Source organism: Euprymna scolopes, chromosome 11, assembly GCF_053919585.1.
Source record: "Euprymna scolopes isolate OS-2025 chromosome 11, ASM5391958v1, whole genome shotgun sequence".
NCBI classification, from domain to species: domain Eukaryota; kingdom Metazoa; phylum Mollusca; class Cephalopoda; order Sepiida; family Sepiolidae; genus Euprymna; species Euprymna scolopes.
Genome location: NC_136492.1, coordinates 132,705,521 through 132,728,006, shown reverse-complemented (window position 1 = coordinate 132,728,006; position 22,486 = coordinate 132,705,521).

Here is a 22,486-nt window from a genome sequence, read left to right as displayed (position 1 = left end):
GGACCCGAGCAAAGCAGAGCCGGGCTACTAGTAATATATATATATATATATATATATATATATATATATATATATATATATATATATATATATATATATATATATATATATTTATATATATTTATATATATATTTATATACTTAGTTTTTTTTTTACTATAATAATTATTAAATACCTACATACACTAGTGTTTCATCCTTTCGGGAATCTTCAGTGCAGGGTCTCACGATTAATACCAGTCGAACGATTCGAACCCCGCATCACGAGACATCTCTGTCTCGACTTAGCGAAGACCTAATACATTCGACAACTATTAACCGCGTGAAACACCGTCGAATTTAAACATTTTAATTTTAAATGTTCATTTACGTAAGCCAGAGAGGGATCTACTCGTTATACGATGAGCTATGCATAAGAGCTATATTGACCGACTTTAATTCAATTGAAAGTGCACAACGATAAGAAACGAATTTCTTAAAGTCATTTTTTTACTATAATAATTATTAAATACCTACATATATATATATATATATATATATATATATATATATATATATATATATATGTAGCATTGTTTACAATTAACTTATTAAATATCTACAAACAGTTCTGTGTTGTGTCTACTTATATACATACATACATGCACACATGTGAGGATGATTACAGCGTCTTGTGAGACGAGTGTCACTCCCTGAGACACTGAAAGTCTAATAGCCCGAAAATGACCTATTTAATTATGCCGGCGAATTCACGCGCTTAAGCAGACATGACAGTGAAGACAGTCATCGGTATACACACACACACACACACATATATATATATATATATACGCACGCATACATACATTTATACACACATACGCACATACATATCACACACATATATACATACATGGTGATTTCAGTGTCTTGTAAGACGAGTGGCACCCCCTCAGACACTTAAAGTACATCAGACCAAAAATGACTTCCATCGCCATATGGAAAATCGCAGAGGGAGTATCTATACACAGATGATGTTACAGAGGCTTAGCTTTGTACGACAGCTAAGTATCTCTCTCGGTTCACAATGGTGAGATCCAGGCAACAAGCAAGAGCCAGATAGCCAGCAACAATACAACTGCAGACCAGATTACTCCCGGCACTGATTTCCCGCTTTATGTTGTTTTTTTTTATCAGAGATGTGCTTCTCCTAGAAAGCTTGCCTTCACCATGGCATGCAGGAGATCTCTCCACCCTAACACAAACACACACACGCATACACCCACACATACACACAAACAGACACAGTCGTAGTTGGTCGTTGACCCCGAAAAAAGTTCATTCGCCCTTTGGAAGGTCTTGTTTTAAATCTTTCAGGGAGAGTAGGCATCCTTCTCACCAAACAATTTTGGTGGGGGAACCAGTTTAGTTGCCGGTGACTCGGCCATGAGGCGGCTAGTACTGGGGTACATTGTACCAGTAGCATATGCCATGAAGTGACACATACACACATACATACATACACATATGCATACATAGATACACACACAATGTATATATATATATATATATATATATATATATATATATATATATATATATATATATATATATATATATATATATATATGTAAATTATTTACCATGATCATTCTAAAATGCCTACATACTTTTGTGCAGCCGCCAACGAAACAATCTTTAAGGCCATAAGCAAGGAGCATATCCAGAGGGTCACTGTCAACCACGAGAAATATCGTTGAAATTATAAGATTTTTTTTTAAAATTTCCTAAGGCCCGTCAGCGTGATCAAATGATTATACTATTATAATGTTCACATGCAAGATGAATGGATGGCTTTGTTTTCAACTTTTACATTCCCAGGGAAACAAGATTCTCAAAGGAATTTACATAATTGTTTAGTAAAATAATGACTAACTACCTCCAGATACTAGTAATTCATCTATATGTAAATCATAATATGCAGAGTGTAACGAGTACTATATATATATATATATATATATATATATATATATATATATATATATATATACATATACATATATATATCTTTGAACAGATAGGTTTATCTAAATATATAACGCACTGAGGCGGGTTAAATCACAGATTAATGAATCTGGTTTTATCAAATCTATGCTATTTTTACACAACATTTCATATCTTTTTTTTGGTTAAACCATTTTTCTCATTCTCCAGTATATTGATTTAATCTTTTGCATAGATTCCATATATGTGACGAACAAAAACAGATCTTCTATGTTGCTTATTACTTTCCTCGAAGGAGATGTCCGTACATCGAAAACCATATATCAAAGAAATAACTTGGAATATAGTATTCTTTTTTTTAAATCATAATTATTTTTTTAAACTCATAATTTTCTGAATATAAGTTAAACATAAAAATACTACATATTTATATGTAAATATATGTATAAATACATACGGTGCAAGTCGTTTTATTGGATGTTATTTTTTTAAAATTTCATAACCCCCAGAGAAGCAAATGCTACACCATTAGTAAACAACTAACCTATCACCGTCAACAATCCTAATTACTAAATTTGTCATACGACTGTGAAGATTTAGACTTTGATCTTGTAAAAAACCGGAACTATAAAAATGTCAATAATCACAAATATGTGGCAGAAGAGGCAATCCATTAAAAAGTACATATTGATTCACACAGTTTAAAAGAGGATATTTCAACTTATAACATTTTAATTATTGAGTTGCATCCGACTAAATGATGGATGTAGTAAGTAACCAATGGATTTCCTGACACAGTATTGCCCGTAAAATAAAACTAAACCACTCGTTGAATACATCAATATATACCACATCTATAATTCATATCCAACAATCATACTATTGTGGCGATACGAACAATGACTGACACCTATATTAACATTAGTCTTTAAACTGAAAAAGTACGTTCTACTAAGTTGCATTGGTTGCTAACAGCTTATTTCGTTTGGAATACAGTTCCTTATGTTTTCTATTCTTGAACCTCTGAGAATTTGTTCAGATTTTAAAAAAATTGTATACACTGAAAGCAAAACAATGTTATGTCTTTACAATTAATTTTTATTTGAATAATTTGTAATACTGAAGTTAAAATATGTTTCTTCTAAATGTTTCTTAGAAATGCTATATGATTTGAGATTTTCCGAGAATTATAATATATTAAGCGATACCGTTCAATGGTTTACGAGCCAAGGTAATATAAAAAGTACAATATGATGGGCGGAGTAAAAGAAACTGTTACTATTTAGGAAATAAGCAAAAGGTTTTTCTGTTTATATTTAGACAATAAGCCAAAGGTTTTTCTGTGGGTTTATATTACGCAAATATGACTATATTGCCTAATTAACTAAATATGTTAATAGAAAGCTTGGCAGACATATGCTGGTAATACTTATTCGAGCCTGTTTTTTGTACGGGATTATGAAACTCTGATACAAATGTCCTTGTTCTATACGATTAAATAAACATTGAATAAAAAATATAAGAAGAAAAACCAAAGTTGGTTAAACTAGTAAATATATATTTTTATATAGATAAGATTATGTCAAACTTGTTTTAGAAATATATGTTTTATCATAGATAGGATATATGGGTAGGTGGTAAAAAAATGATGTGGACATTTATACATCCGGGACGAGTACACTACTCTGTGTAGCAAAAATATCACGAGTTATTCGTTAGCTGCGTCAGGTTAATTTTAGACATTATTATTGTTTGATATCCGCGTAATTCATTATTATTGTTTGTATTACTTGTAAACAAATTTATTTCATCTTGTAATGCATTATTATTGTTTCATTATTTGTAAACATTCCTATTCTTTTAACATTCAGTGCGATTGTGTAATTAAACTGAACATGTAAATCAAGCTGCAGGAATTATATGTTTTATGATACGAATGAATGATATTTTAATGTATTTATATAACACAGAATTATATATATATATATATATATATATATATATATATATATATATATATATATATATATATATATATATATATATATATATATATATATGGATAGTATTAACACAGCTAAAAATGTGACTACTGTACCTATAAAATAGCCATTTAAAAATCGATTCCTAAATATTTTTAATAACGTTGTGTGCGTTTTTTTTTATATCTCATACTGCGGTTGAACGACTGTAAAATAAGTAAAGGCAGGACAGGTGATTTCTAGCCTGATTTTGTTCCGTTAAAACGATCGATCGATACTGAAAATGTGTTTTAGATATCGATCTATAGTCTACTGGTGTCTATGACTTAAACGTTGTGAGAAATAAATGGTTCGACGTTTTTATTCTCAGTCACTGTGAGTATAAGCTAGAAATCTGATTTATGTGACACAGGTGCAGTAATTTACTCTCAGATAACTGACAGAAAAATCTTTTAAATATATGACATTCGTTGTATATATATATATATATATATATATATATATATATATATGTGTGTGTGTGTGCGTATATATGTGTGTGTGCGTATACATATATATACACACACATATGTATATATATCTATCTATCGATCTATCTATATATCTATCTATCTATCTCTCTATATATATATATGATTTCATACAACAGCATAGGCGTATATATATATATGTGTGTATATATATAAATATATATATACATATATATATATATTTAGAATATATTATAAAAGTTCATCTCTTTATAAATTACCAAAGCTATGAACTGATACATATTTTAATAGGAACATTATAAAGTACATATGTGCACGCATGTCTGTGCACTTGCTTTGCGGAAGTAAAATAATCAGAGAACATATCATTGAAAGAGTTATCATTAGTGCAACTATTTTCATCTTAAAAAAATCATAATAGAAAACATTACTTAAACAATGCAAGAGAGTAAATAAATTTGGGTGTCGTGTAAGGGAGCATAAATATTGCCTCGAAACCAAGCTATTGTTTGTGCATGGTTTTAATAATCAAATATTACTTTTCTTACACTCTAAATTAATGTCGCTATACTAGCTAGACTATCGCTCCAACTTCACATATCATTATTTTATTTTTAATAAAAATATAAAATCATAATTATTATAATTTAATAATGTCATTTTGTTAATTAACAATGTTATTGCAATTTCCATATTCCATAAACATGTAGGAAAAACACTCACCCAACTCTATTAATATACAATATAATACAACATACACGCACATACACATACAAACCAAACCCCCCATATATATATATATATATATATATATATATATATATATATGTATATATATATATATATATATATATATGTAAATGTTTTTAAAAGAAACGCAATCACGTGAGCAGGATTTTCCTTCTTTAACACGATAACAAGTCACGTTCTTATTTTTTATTATTAATCTATTTATCTATTTTCGAAAGAGTGTCACGTGCAAGTGGAGAAGGAAAAACATATTTATGCAAAATTTCTGTCGAGAATTGTTTGAAGCTCCGACTTTTTTTGGTGTTCACTTTAATAATAACGTGAATGTATAAGGTGAATTTATTAGACACAATATGATTCAACTACAAAAAAATAAATAAAAGCTAACGTGAATTAAGATTAAAGTTAAGGAGTAATTGTTGACACTCACCCCTTTTAAAAATACTTGTTAAACTATGTGACACATTTATATTCTATGGAGGCCAGGAGCGAACGAATATCCAACATTATTATACCATATTTTCTAAATCTGAAACATTATTATAAAAGTATACTTATGCAAATAGATATGACAAACATTTATTTAATGTGTGCCATATTTCCATGGAGTACAGGCGCGAACGCAGATCTCACACTTTTGATTATACCAACGCTATTTCAGTTGAAATATACTTAGCAAAGTATTCTCATGTGCATCTATATCAAAATCTCTGGTAAATGTTTTTTTTTTTTTCTACCATTTGGGGGGTCAAGCGCGATGGCAGACCGCACAATGTTTATGAACCACCGTTCTGCAACATCAAACATGTTAACTCTTGTGTCTCGACACATCTTCTATCATTATATGTAATCAACTTTTTAAAAATAATCAACCATATAGGAGCATATTCGTGACCAGACACACACACAGCTGTTCAGCTTATATATATATATATATATATATATATATATATATGTATATATATATATATATATATATATATATATATATATATATATATATATATATATATATATAAAGATATATATATATATATATATATATATATATAACGCTGTTTCAACAATAAACATCAATGACAAATACCACTCTACATTAAATTTTTCTTTCAAACTTCTCCACCTAGCCTACACGAGCAATAAGAACCGAAACCAATGCATGGAGATAAAAACGAAGGCTGCTGCAAATAAAGCCAACCTGAAAGTATTCTGTAATTCTATGTGATCGAAAAAGCAACTTGCGTATCAAATAAATGACTGTAAAATGATAATTATAATAGGCAGGCTGTGCCTCGCATACGGTGTAAAGAGGATGAAGTATGCAACGGGCGCGATTGAACAAAGCGGGACTGTAACATATATGTCTAGTAGGTTATCATCTAGCTATAAAAATGAACAGTTATTTCATGTATGAATCACTACGAGACACTCTGTTTATGATAAATATTTTGTTTATTTTACTTTATATTTATATACACGCATTAACAAAATGACGGCGGTTGGGGTTAGTTGCAGAGGCTGGCCTCAAACTGTGTCAACTCACAAAAGTACATTAAGATCTGTATATTTTTCCTTTTTCAGAATTTTTTTGTTTTTTACTTCCCGTCTCGACAAAACTGAACAGTCTCCTGTTAAGCAGTGGTACGGGCAAACGGCAATAAAAAATCGAAATTCCGAGATTTTGAGCTATCTTTCCGCATGACGTTAATCGGTCATGGGTCAGGCCAAAACCAGCAAACCTGCAATAAACAAACTGGCGAGAAAATAGGTTATCAGGTCCAAATGATACCAATAAAAAGAGGAGATGAAACAAAACAATAGTCGGAGAGAGAGACGTGGACAGTATGCAGGTAGAAATTGACATTGAATATTCCGCGTTTAATCAACTCTAGGACTCTTCAGGCTTATGCGCGACTTTTGTGGTTGTCTGTCGTTTTTGTATAAGCAACTTTAATTGAGATTTTAGTTAGCCAATCAGCTTTCTAGTATGCATCGCGCCTCCCTATCAGCCAATGAAAATGCCCTTACTAGTAAACACCAATAACGAATGGATAAAAACTAAAATGACAAATTCGTTCGATATGGCGATGGGTGTCATATATTCTGCAGAGACATCAGATATCCTGGGATTTTTCATTCTATATACCGTCACAATGATATTTGATACTACGGATATCGGTATATATATATATATATATATATATATATATATATATATATATATATATATATATATATATATATATATATATATATATATATATATAGATGACTCAGAAAAGACTCCAACAAAGTCAAAGGATAATTTTAAGCGAATCATACACAAGGGAATGAAAAAATAGGCCTAAAAGCAGACACATCAGCTAACATAAAATAAGAAACTTCCTGGACGTCACGTTAAATTTAGAAATAGCACATATGAACCCTAGTTTACAGATAACCCTACTGCAATATATGTAAACGCTAAGTCCAATCACCCACCATCAATTATTAAACAGATTCCTAACTCTATCGTAAGTACACTCAACAATGATTCAAGCAAGGAAAATGCATTTAACAGGTCAACAAATATCTATGAAAAACCCCTACAATGTAGGGAATACAAGAATAACGATATCAAATATAAGCAGCAAAACACCAATAACTAAAATAAAGTTTAAAACAGAAGAAAAAGAACTATAATTTGGTATACGGCCCCATACAATCAAATGTACAAAAAAAACTTGGCAAGAAATGTATAGATCTTATTGAAATAAACTTTCCCGCAACCAACCCCTTACACACAATTTTCAATAAAAATACATAAAAGTAATCCTACATCTGCTGCAAAAATTTAGAGATTATAATTCTATCACATAATAACAGAACATTAAATACAAACAACGTGAACAACAACCAAATAAACAATAACAAATTTGACAGCACGAAAAAAATAAAACTAACACTAGCAGAAATAGTAATAATAATAATAATAATAATACAAATAATAATAAAAATAATAATAATAACAATAATAATAATAATAATAATAATAATAATAATAATAATAATAATAATAATAATAATAATAATAATAATAATGCATAGAGGGGCCGTTCGTCATCCTCCGAATGTTGACCAACTTTTTAATTTCAGAAACTAAAATAACACGGGCGCTGAGCAGGTAAGTATGACCTCTTATTTCAGAGAACAAAAAGATACCGAGCAAAGACAGCACATCCATGAAAACCATAAAGAAAAACAATCCTAAGAAAGAAATGGACACCATAAAGAATAGACACGTAATGGCATGCTTCTATAGAACTATAAAGGTTATCTTGAGCGAAGGAAAGAACTATGGAACCTATCCAGTGACTTCTATACGACAGAACAAAGCATTTCGGCCCATGCAAGATTAATACTCAAAAAAGGTAGCCTCTCTAAACTAGAACAAACAGAAATTCGGCGAAAAAAATATGATGAAACTGAACAAGAAGTATCCCCCAAGGTAACCGCACGTAGAGGACCCCCACAAGTTGACGCCCCACAAGTAAAAACACCCAAAGCCGACGACCAACAAAGAACGAAGTCCACAAACGTGGAAACCGAGATCAATGAAAGATAACTAACACAGACTGAATCAAATGAAGTAAATAAAATAATACAGATTACGAACGAGGAAAAACAAAGCTCCCATCAGTAAGAAACTAAGAGCATGGGAAACTAACAGCAGAAATAGAGAAGGTTAGCAAGCTCCTCCCATATATAGCAACAAATAAAATCACAGACTTACACAACCTAAGTTACGCGGGCTCCAAAAATGGTAAGTATGCATCTCAAATCAGAAAAAAAAAAACAACCGGGGACAAGCGGACCGACAAAACCTGAATGGGAAAGAAGACTAGAAATCCAAATACACACATATAAAAAAGGAAGCAAGCAATGTGGAGAAAACGGAACATTGGAAATGTAACTGACAGGGAGAGGCTAAACAAGAAACATTAAGAACTGGACCAAAAAATAAAAGCAACAGAAGCGAGATGTAGACGATATAGATATAAATCTGAACAATGTAATAAAACAGAACATTTAAAACTAATGAAAGCAATTCTACCAAAATGTGAACGGAGGAAACACAAAAACAGTACAACTAAATCTACCGAAACGAAACTCTACTGTAGTAAAATATGGGAAGAGCGACGAAATCACAATAGAAATTCCTAATGACTGAACGACAGAAAAAAGAGTTAGAACAAATAGAAGAAGGAACAGTGAATGAAATTTACAAGGGTACCATAAAGAAATCCGTGGAAAAAATGGCACACTGAAGAGCACCAGAGCACGACGGGGTACATGCACACTGAGTCGAAAAATTCACAAATTTACACGAAAGGCCAGCCCAAAACCTGAGAAGAGGTATACAGGAAGCAGGTGTACCAGACTGGATGAAAAAAGTCAGAACCACACTGCTACAGAAGAACACGGAGAAAGGAACCGCCCCTAGCAACTATAGGCCAATCACATGCTTACCTGCTTACCAACTGTGGAAGGTACTGACAGCGCAACTTAGGGAACAAATCTACCACCCTCTGAATAACCGTGGACTTATCCTCGAGGAGCAGAAAGGATATCAAAAATGAAAAAAAGAGGAACACATGACATGTTATATATGGATCAAAAGATCCAAAAGGAAGTAAAAAGGAGGAGAAAAAATTAGCCATGGCATGGATCGACTACAAAACAGCGCACGGCAGGATCCTCCAAGTATGGATAATAGAATGCCTAAAAATGTATAAAATACCAAGTCGGATCATCGACATAATAGGAAATGCAATGAAAACATGAAGACTGGAATTGGCAGCCGATGGACCACACATTACAGAAATTAACATACAAAGAGGACTCTTTGAAGGAGACTCACTATCACCACTACAATTCATCATATACATGATGCCTTTGCACAGTATTCTGAGAAAGTGCTAAGCCGGACAAAAGGTCCCGAATACACATTAAAAATTAACCACCTGATGTACATGGACGATCTGAAACTATTTGCAAGGACCGAAAAGGAGATTGAGACACTAATCAACACTACCATAATCTTAAGTCAAGACATCCAAATGGAATTGTGAATGGAGAAGTGCACACAGTAATCTATAAGAATGGGAAAACTGGAAACGACACAAGGCATGGGACTACCCAACCAAACAGAAAGGAGGGCACTGAGGGACCAATACAACTATAAATACTTGGATATTCTGGGAGCGGGCACCATCAGAGCAACAGAAATGAAAGAGAAAATTAGAAATGGATACCTCAGGAGAACAGGAAAACTCATGTAAACGAAATTATAAAGCAGAAACCTAATAAAATGTATAAATACATTGACACTATCGCTAGTAAGATACTCTGCACCGTTTATAGGATGGGCAAAAAAAAAGAACTGAGACAACTCGACCAGAAAACAAGGAAACTCATGATCATGCAGAATGCACTGCACCCATAGCACGACACTGACACACTCTTAGTCAAAAGGAAACACGGCGGGAGAGGACAGATTTGTATAGAAAACTCTGTGAAGTATACGAAAAAAGAAGTAGAAAAATACATAATGCAAAACACTGAAAGGATAAATATAGCAGCGACAGACACCGAAAAAAATAGTAAAGAAACACACAGAGAGACAAACGACAAAGCGAGAACTGAGAAATGGGAACAGAAACAAACTCCTACGGGGCATGGACATACGGACGAACAAACCAATCCAGCTTGAAAGACCAGATGTCGTAATAATTAACAAGAAAGAAAAATCCTGTCAAATCGTAGACTTTGCTCTCCCAGCTGACCACAGGGTGAGTATGAAAGAAAAGGAGAAACGAAGCAAATACACAGAGCTAGCCAGAGAGTTAAAAGGGATTTGGATGATGAAGAAAATCAAAATTGCACCGGTAATAATAGGAGCACTAGGAACAATTCCGAAAAACTTCGAAAAAAAATAGCAGAAATTTGAATCAGAGGAATAACTGTAAAAATTAAACACCTAACGATAACGAAAACGGCTAAAATATAAAGGAATACATAGAATGGGGTTAATACCACCAGACAATACAACAAAGAAACGTTACAGGGAATGAATATCGCCGAAGCTCTACACCGCCATCATACATCCCCCATGGTCTCATCATCCCCATAGAAAAGTGATACCAAACAGCCGAGAAGGGTCAAGGAGGATAAAAAGACCGATGAGAGAGCGGTGACCAGACCTCCGCTGGACAAGCTCAAAGAGAACTGGGATCGTGGGGAGGATTAGTGCCACTCAAATTCCAATATAAACCAATGGTCACTACAAGCGAGAAGTCACTGGTATGAGGATGTTGCGAAGACGAAGATTTATCTGTAAGTGTATCGAAGGAGGTGGAGAGAGCTGGACGTCTGGGGAGACTTGTTATCACTCAGCTTCCACAGAACACCACAGGTCTCTAAACCGATTTTTTGTTGGCTTGTGTTAAAGCTCCATGTGAGCCAATAATAATAATAATAATAATAATAATAATAATAATAATAATATTTATTATTATTATTATTATCATTATTATTATTATTATTATTATTATTATTATTATTATTATTATTATTATTATAAACCAACCCCGGAAAAACTTACTAGAAATAAAAATGAAAATACTAAACACAAACAAGATAAATGCAACTGTAGAAACCGCACCCTTTGCCCAGTTCAAAATGCGTAACTAAAAGCGTAGTGTACTGTTATATAAGGGGTTTCATTGAGAGTCTTATTATATGGCTTGTTGTATCTTAGAGAGAGTGTTTAAGAGGAATGTTGAAAAAGACTTAGAGAGATTGTTCGTTTATAACGATTTCTATATATTAAATGTTCATTCATAAATTGCGTTTATGGAAGAAGTAAGGGAAGAAGCTCTTGGAGTGAGGAGACAGTGTTCACTGTTCGGACATTGTGTAGACATGATGATGTTGATTCCTATTGTGGATATGAGAAGTCGAAATGTGTATGTAAAGACATTTTATAACACAGATATATAATACAATTTTCACTTTACCTTTTTGTAAGAATCATAAACACAATGCGAGCTTTACAAAACACATAATGGATTTATTTCTTCACACGACCGGCTGTGATTTCCATCATCAAGAATTCAAAGCTTCACATTTTAGTTTCAAAGTGACGTCTCGCTTCCTAGACGACTGACTGTTACTTTCCCAGTTTTTTTTTTCTGACTGACTTCTTTTACTCTAAAGTTTTTCTCTATCCCAAGAACTTTATATTTTCCGTGACGTCATACACATGTTAAAACATGTGCCTTCTTTCACGTGTTCTGGGCATGCGTTTCCAAAACTTTTCCTATTTCTACAAAACGGAATGTTAACCTATACTCAGTAACCTATTTTTCCAATATGTTAAAAACATTATCTTATAAGCTGCATTCTTTCAATTTAAAATTTCATAACAAACTTGACAGTTCAAATTCTTTTCTTGAAATAGTTTATCTATATTCTATACAATTGTTTGTTTTACATTATTAAATTCACACACGTACTCTATTTCTACACCTAAATGACGAGGTTCGAATTTCGTCTATTGCTATTTCATTTTCATCTTAACTAATCTCTCTATTTTTATACTTACATGAGAAGGGGACACCCCTTATAATGTAAGATTTCTCCCTTGCATATTTCACACAAAAAAAATATGCATTTTTAAATTTAGTACATTTTTTGTTTTTATATCTACACAACCACACGGCTAGAAAAATCAGTCTAAAAAACAAACAAAAAAATCTCTTTCAGTCAGCTCTCCACGGCCGACTTCACACTTATTTATTTTTTTATAAGATCAGAACCTTTCTGATCTTCGTGGCATTTACTTTTAGGGTGTAGGGTCTTTACCTATGATTCACATCAGCTATCTTTCAGCCACCCATATGCCGCAGACTAGAGGTTTCCACCTCCTTCGAAATTGAAGACTTCCTTCGTAAGGTGTCCTGATCTCTCTTTCCGCATGGTAAGTCTTATCAAGTATGGCTCTGTTTTTATTCTATAACAATCTTATACGGGTCATACCAAAGTTCATATACTTAAATCTTTGGGGTTGGCTTCAGAAGTTTAAGATATACCTTTTTTTCTCTCATACGGATTCACTCGGATTTCCTTGCTTGGATTCTTGAAACTTACACGAGGATTTAGAAATATCACCCGTAACTAAATAACACTTTTCTGCGCCCAACATCTTAATTGCCCTCTAAATATTATCTAATAGCTCGATTTTTTTTGTGATTTTTATTTTCTCTAACCAGAGCCTCCAAGATCCAGCAGATATATCCCACATTCATGCGTCTCTACAAAAATACATGGTTGTATCTTTCTTACGTAATCTACGGCATATTTTTGCCTGTCTCTTACTTCATTAAGCTATACGTGATTGCCTCGTGACTACATATCCTAGGTTTACTGATCCCCTTAAGAATTTTCGTATTCTTTCCAACGCCTGTTTATTAATTAAGCCAAGCCTTACAACTTGCTTTGAGTCGTTACGTGCAACCAGCTTATTTTAAGCACTTAGTTAACCAGGTTCCCATATTTTTCGTATAGGGGCACATCTTGTGCTTATCAATCCCTACCAAGTCACTTTTTTGGCGGAAAATTATTAGGATCTCTAAAAAAAACAAAACCAAATGCTAATTACGGCTTATCACATGTAATAACTCTCTAAATACCCGTATACGTAATTTTAATTCTTGTTCTCCCTTCTACAATTCTAACTGAATCTGTAAGCCAACCATACGTCTTAACTAGTTTTTACTCCTAGACTGTTTAAATTTAATGTATATTTACTGATAACTTTGAATTCTTTCTGTGAAAATCAATAACATTTACATACATAATACAATTTATAATATTTGTTCAACATCATAAAAATATTTAAAACAATACCTTAATACATTTAACTATGATTTACACAAAACTATGATCAACAGTTACAACGTAACAAAAAATATATGTAACAAACAACAATTAAACCAATCTGTCCAAAACAATCGCCCTTTTTTTCAAAAACAATTCAAATGAAACACACTCAAAAAAAACGAAAAGTTCAACTATGAACACAAAAATGCATTTCCAAACAGAATTTACACGCTGTTTAAGAGACTACATGCGACTTTTGAAAAATTCCTGTTTGATTGACAGATTAAATTCAACAATTCGTCCAAACGATTTCATATTGACACAAATGTCTAACTGACACTCCATACACATTTCAAAACAATTTTGGGTGAACCAATCTCTGCATTTGCGTGTATGTGTGTGTGTGTTTTAACAAACCAATTCATTTATAAATGAATTACGCATGGTGACTTGTTTACTATATTTCGATTCATTACTACGGATTGCTTTTACGGCATATCGGCCGTTTCTTCTTTTTCTGTTTAATATTTCTTGTATCTTTTGTTGTCTATGTGCGTGTGTGTTCAATTTTTTTGTTCTTTTTTTTGTTCGCATTTCTGTGATCGTGTAATTTTTTTCTCGTGGTATTATTCATTTATTTATTTCTTAAATTATCTTGGACCCTTTTAAAACGTCGTGTTTCTTTTTCTTTTTCTCATTTGCTGATCGACTAGTAAACGTTGTGTTTTTTTTCGTAGTATCGACCCCAGGTTCGTTTTTTTTGCATCGCTGATGCAAACTGGTTCACGGACATCTAAATATGTATATGTAATATATAGGGGTTTCATTAAAAGAGTCTTAAGGATAAAGAGATGTGGAAGGACTCAGAGAGATTGTTTGTTTATAAACGATTCCTATATATTAAATGTTCATTCCTTATGGCACCAAATTATATTTTTGTTACATATGGGGGTAATAGAAAAAGAACGTATAAGATTCTTATTAGAGTGTTTGTCTTGAAAGAGAGTCTTATCTGTCTTGTTGTATCTTAAAGAGAGTGTTTATGAGGAATGTTGAATTTTACATAGAGAGATTGTTCGTTTATAACGATTCCTATATATTAAATGTTCATTCCTTAATTGTGTTTATGGAAGAAGAAGGGGAAGAAGCTCTAGGGGTGAGGAGACAGTGTGCACGGTTTGGACATTGTGTAGACATGATGATTTTGATACACATTGTGAATATGAGAAGTCGATATGTGTATAAAAAACATTTTATAACACAGATATATAATACAATTTTCACTTTACCTTTTTGTAAGAATCAGAAACACAAGACGAGCTTTACTAAACACATGATGGATTTGTTTCTTCACACAACCGGCCGTGATTTCCATCATCAGGAATTCTAAGCTTCACATTTAAGTTTCAAAGTGACGTCTCGCTTCCTAGACGACTTACTGCTTCTCTCCCAGTGTATTTTTCTGACTGACTTCTTTTACTCTAAAGTTTTTCTCTATCTCTAGAATTGTCTATTTTCCGTGACGTTATACGCATGTTAAAACATGTGCCTTCTTTCACGTGTTCTTTGCCTGCGTGTCCAAAACATTTCCTATTTCTATGAACGGAATTTTAACCTATACTCAGTAACCTATTTTTCCAATATGTTAAAAACATTATCTTATAAGCTGCATTCTTTCCACTTAAAATTTCATAACAAACTTGACAGTTCACATTCTGTTCTTGAAATATTTTACCTATATACTACACATGTGTTTGTTTTACATGTTTAAATTCTCACACGTAATCTATTTCTTAACCTAAATTACGAGGTTCGAAGTTGGTCTATTGCTATTTCATTTTCATTTAAACTAATTTCTCTATTTTTATACTTAAATGAAAAGAGTACCGGGCCACAATATTCGACAAATAAACGCGCATAACAAGAAATATTACGTAGGGATGCCTTTCTTATATTTTTAAACTCGATATTATGACGACAAAAGTGAATTGAACTATACAAAAACTTAGCATTAAAATAACGCTAGCAAAAAATACTGGGAACTCAAGGAAACGGGCATTCACCGGTAGTCGAATGGAGGCTAATATGACAAGCTACCATATGTGGAGACCTTCACGAACAATGCAGATTATGCCTTCACGAAAAATGTGCTATCCTGTACTGTAACATCTATTAAACTGTAGAAGAAAAATAGCGAACAACTGTGTTGACTTGTTTTCCTTTTTTTAACATAGTAATCTAGAAAAAAAAATGCGGTTACGTTTTTTTTTAAACAGTGATCACCACTTATGAAGGCCCGGAAGCTACTCAGGGATAAGGGTTATTGCAAGTACATTACGTTAGTGAGGAGATTTGCTGAAATGTTTACTTAAGGGGGCGGTTCATTAGGAATTTGCTAACATTGGACTTGAAGACATCCAAGTTGTAGTCCGGAGGGAAGCATGCAGCCGGAACAGAGTTCCACAGGCGTGCAGTTCTAAGAAAGAAGCTTTGTTCATGGAATATGCGTTTTGATTAAGGCACAGATATAGAGTGGGGGAAATTTTTCAGAGAAAATTCAGCAAGACGGGTGTTTTTCGTGAAAGATTGGCGAGGGGGGACCAGAGATTGGAGTTAAGACGAGAATCTGCCATGGAAATAACGATAAAACAAGGACAGGCTCGCAACGTCTCTTCTGTGGGAGAGAGGTTGCAGGGTATAGAAAAGGGCATCTCCCACTAAGCCACGAAGTCTATTTTGTACTCTGTCAAGGAAGGATAGGCTGTTTTTAGCAGCTCCTGCCCATATATGGCAACAGTATTCCATCCTTGGACGTACTTGGCTTTTATATAGATAGAGAATTGCAGCAGTAGTGAGATATCTTCTGGAGCGGTAGAAGGATCCACCATCTTTCCAGCGACCTTGGACACAGACTTGATGTACGTGTTCCATTTCAGATCAGGAGTAAATGTCAAACCCAGAAGCTTGTCAAAACACGGAGCCTCACCCAGAATAGAGCCATCCATCACAATTGATGCCAGATGGGGATCAGAGCGTTGATGATGTAAGGATAGCAGTTTGGTTTTGGATGCATTAAAGGTTACCAGCCACATCTTCCCCCACTGAACCACGCGCTCGAGATCAGAGGAGAGAGAATCAGAGAGAACATTGTCATTTACAGCCTTTGATGTGTTGCCGTAGATGGTCGTGTCATCAGCATAGATATCAAGGAATGATTTAAGTATGTGTTTAGGGAGGTCAGTGATGTAGATCAGGAAGAGAGTTGGGCCCAGGACTGACCCTTGAGGGACTCCAGCATTTATATTGCAGGCCTCGGATTTTTGTCCATCTACCACTACTCTTATGAGCCTATCGGAGAGAAATGATTTAATGATTGAGAAAATATTTCCAGTTATACCGTAGCTGGAAATCTTGTGAAGTAGACCCTTATGCCATACCTTGTCGAAGGCCTTTGATATGTCAGGAGCAATTGCCCTAGAAAGGAAGCCTTTGTCAAGAGATTCACTAATCCTGTGGGATATAACCGTCAGCACATCTGCGGTAGATCTTGCAGAGCGGAAACCATATTGTGTGTCACTAAGAAGGTTATTCCTGCTGAGGTAATTGAATATTTCTCTATTTAATATGGACTCCAGCAACTTACTCATAACACACAGGGGACTTATTGGTCTTCATTGAGAGGGAGATGACTTATCACCTGAATTCTTAAATACAGGGCAAACTGATGAGGTCTTCCAGGGAGTCGGAAAGCACTTCTCCTTAAGGCAGCGCTTAAATAGTTTCGTAAGTATGGGAGCAAGTTCTGGTTGAAGCTTTTTTAACACTATAATTGGATGCCATCAGTGTCAGTTGCTTTACTGGAATCTAGGTTCTTTATTAGCTTGGCGACCTAATGCACGGATATTTGTATGTTACCTAGATTGTTCTGTGTTATAGGAGGAAATATGGGGAGTTGATTGCCTTCGTCGCATAGGGTAGAATTAGCTGCAAAGTTCTTTGCAAATAGTTTGGCCTTGTCGGACGCTGACGAGATGACCTCTGATCCATTGATAATGGTTAGGATAGAACGCACACTTCTGTTCAGGATCCTATTTGTTATTTGCCAAAACTGGTGGGATCCAAGCCGCTGATCAGCTACCTTGGATTTAACAGACTGGGCATATAGCTCTCTTGCATTTTTTATTACTCTTTTACAGTGGTTGCTGGCAGACCTAAAAGCAGCTTTAGTCTAAGTGCATCTATTACTTTGGTAGCTATGGAAAAAGTGATGTATGTGCGCGATAGCAGCAGCACATTCTGGGGAGAACCACGTTGGAATATTTTAGATGGTATGAATTGGTCTATGCCTGCAATTAACCATTCGGTCAGGTCTGATACTATAGAGGACACATCCTTTTTAAACATGGAGTGCAGAGCTAAATCAGCTCCTTCCCAGATATCGCAATAGTATTCCATCCTTGGACGTACTTGGCTTTAATATAGATAGAGAATTGCAGCAGTAGTGAGATATCTTCTGGAGCGGTAGAAGGATCCCACCATCTTTCCAGCGACCTTGGCAACAGACTGTATGTAGGTGTTCCATTCTAGATCACGAGTAAAGGTCAAACCAAGAAGTTTGTCAAAACACGGGGCCTCACCCAGACGAGAGCCATCAATCGCAATTGATGCACGCTGGGGATCAGAGCGTTGATAATATAAGGATATAAGTTTGGTTTTGGATGCGTTAAAGGTAACCAGCCATATCATCCCCCACTGAAACACGCGCTCGAGATCAGAGGAGAGAGAATCAGAGAGAACTTTGTCATTTACAGCCTTTGATGTGTTGCCGTAGATGGTCGTGTCATCAGCATAGATATACATGCCGTAGATGGCCGTGTCATTAGCATAGATATACATACATTTTTAATATAAGGAACAAAATCATGTATACACCGTTTTGCGTCTTGTTCATTTCTACTACATAGACAAACCAATCGACGTTTTTTAGAATAAAAGCATATTATTTAGAAACCCTTACAGATCGACCGATGTTATCGAAAACGTTTTGTTCTAATCACGTAATATGTAAATGAGAAACATTGCATCATTATTTAACTTAAAATCTTTTGTTTTTATTAATTTAGTTTATTTTCGGAAATTCTGCAGTATACGGATGGCGGAAATTGTAGGAGTAGGGGAGTCCTCCAATTTCTTCTTGTTCTAATACCGCAGCAAATAAGTAACAAACATATTTTTTTCCGAACACACCACTATTTGAAAACCAAAACATTTATTGAATATATATATATATATATATATATATATATATATATATATATATATATATATATATATATATATATATATATACTAGCTGTACCCTGCCACACGTTGCAGTGGCTCAATTTGGTGTAATGGAAAAATTTAATAAAAGAGAAAATGCATGTTTCTTATATTAGTACAGCAATCCACTGCAAAAGGTGAAAAAGAAGGCGAAACTGAAAAAAATGGTACTCTTGCAGAATTTGATCTGGATCCTCGAGAGTTTCTGTCAATCATTCAAGTTTTGGACTTGACCAACAATCAGTGGAGGAAGCCGAACGTAACAAAAATGTTGAAACGCTAAATGCTTTTTTTTTGTTGTTGTTTTAAAAAATGTGATTTAGTAATTAATATTTGGTTGATGGTGGGGGAGGGGGTTACTATACACAGATTCAAAAAAGTCATCCAAAAACAAATAAATGAAAGCAAAGGTAAGGTAATTTACGTTTCTACCTAATTGGATAATTTTTTAGTGTTTTTGTGTAATGTAAAATGTTTAATTGGCTCAAAAAACAGAAATGGTCGCGAATTCTGTTGAATACGTTAAGTTTGGGAAAGTAAGTTGAAAACTAAAAACTATACAAAACAGTGTCTGAAACTCACCGAACATATGTTACCATGACATAGGCTGGCATAATGGATAGGTTTCTGACAGTATTTTGTATAGTTTTTTTTTTTAGTTTTAACTCACTTTCTATAACTTAAAGTAATCAACAGTGTCCACCACCAGTTGTAGCTTTCAAATACACCAATAAACCCTGTTTTTCGAGCCGATTAAACGTTACATTACATGAAAAGGGTTTATATTACTAAACACAGATACAAAGAAGTCGTCAAAAAATAAATATATAACAAATACATGTTATCAAAGCACGAAAAGTAAGTGTTCTCCCGAACTGGATAAGATTTTACTGTTTTTATGTAATGTATAATCGGTTTAAAAACATTCAATGTTTATCGGTATATCTGAAAAATACAAATGGCGGCAGACTGTATCGAACACGTTAAGTTTGGGGAAATTTTGGGAAAATGATTTTTTTTTTTTTTTTTACACAGTGATCACCACTTATCAAGGCCCGGAAGCCACTCAGGGATAAGGGTTATTGCAAGTACATTATGTTAGTGAGGAGATTTGCTGAAATGTTTACTTAAGGGGGCGGTTCATTAGGAATTTGTTTACATTGGACTTGAAGACATCCAAGTTGAAGTACGGAGGGAAGCAGACAGACGGAACAGAGTTCCACAGGCATGCAGTTCTAACAAAGAAGCTTTGTTCATGGAATATGCGTTTTGATTAAGGCACAGATATAGAGTGGGGGAAATTTTTCACAGTGGATTCAGCTAGACGGGTGTTTTTCGTGACAGATTGGCGAGGGGGGACCAGAGATTGGAGTTCAGACGAGCATCTGCCATGGAAATAACGATAACACAAGGATAGGCTCGCAACGTCTCTTCTGTGGGAGAGAGGTTGCAGGGTACAGAAAAGGGCATCCCCCACTAAGCCACGATGTCTATTTTGTACTCTGTCAAGGAAGGATAGTCTGTTTTTAGCAGCTCCTGCCCAGATATGGCAACAGTATTCCATCCTTGGACGTACTTGGCTTTTATAAAGATAGAGAATTGCAGCAGTAGTTAGATATCTTCTGGAGCGGTAGAAGGATCCCACCATCTTTCCAGCGACCTTGTCAACAGCCGTGATGTACGTGTTCCATTTCAGATCAGGAGTAAATGTCAAACCCAGAAGCTTGTCAAAACACGGGGCCTCACCCAGACGAGAGCCATCCATCACAATTGATGCCAGATGGGGATCAGAGCGTTGATGATGTAAGGATAGCAGTTTGGTTTTGGATGCATTAAAGGTAACCAGCCGCCTCTTCCCCCACTGAACCACGCACTCGAGATCAGAGGAGAGAGAATCAGAGAGAACTTTGTCATTTACAGCGTTTGATGTGTTGCCGTAGATGGTCGTGTCATCAGCATAAATGTCAACGAATGATTTAAGTATGTGTTTAGGGAGGTCATTGATGTACATCAGGAAGAGAGTTGGGCCTAGGATTGACCCCTGAGGGGCACCAGCATTTATATTGCAGGCCTCCTATTTTTGTCCATCTACCACTACTCTTATGAGCCTATCGGAGAGAAATGATTTAATGATTGAGAAAACATTTCCAGTGATACCGTAGCTGGAAATCTTGTGAAGTAGACCCTTATGCCATACCTTGTCGAAGGCCTTTGATATGTCGAGAGCAATTGCCCTAGAAAGGAAGCCTTTGTCAAGAGATTCACTCTTAAACAAAAAATACTGTTAGGAACTCACTCAATATATGTTACCATGATGTAGGCTGTCATATTATCGGTTGTTTTAAACTTTTGCTCGATACAGGTGACGACTTTTAAAAATCCATTTTAGTGATTACCTGGTTTGAGGATATTTGTACAAGTAAACGGCAAATCTGCTCCAAAAAATCCGGTATTATTTTACTTTAAGGCCCGTTACACGTTCATATATAACGAAACAATTATATTGTAGATTTCAGTGTGCTAAAAACGAATATGCAAACCGTTTACGTAGCAAAAAAAAAGTTTGCATGACATTCATGAAATTACTTTTTCGAAAAGTGGGTGATCACTTTTCAATGTAAATTTAACTTAGAATGATCACCCACTTTCTGGCCACCTGAGAGAGGGGCATTTCTCTGTTTCTTGGCTAAAAAAATTGTGTTTGATTTCTTTTGCATGGTAATAACCCCTGAACTCTGGGACTATTTTCCATTTAACAGCCGTAGCCTTCGTTTACGCTATGCGTAAGCATAAACGAAAGCTGTTTAGCTTATTGGCTAAACAGCTTTCGTTTATGCTTACGCATGGGAACCCCCCCCACTCTCAGGTGGCTAGAAAGTGGGTGCTCATTTTAAGTTAAATTTACATGGAAAAGTGATTGCTACTTTTTCGAAAAAGTAATTTCTTCATATCATAAAAACTATTTTTTTTGTGACGGAAACGGTTTGCAGATTCGTTTTTAGCACACCAAAATCTACAAAAAAAATTGTTATTTAC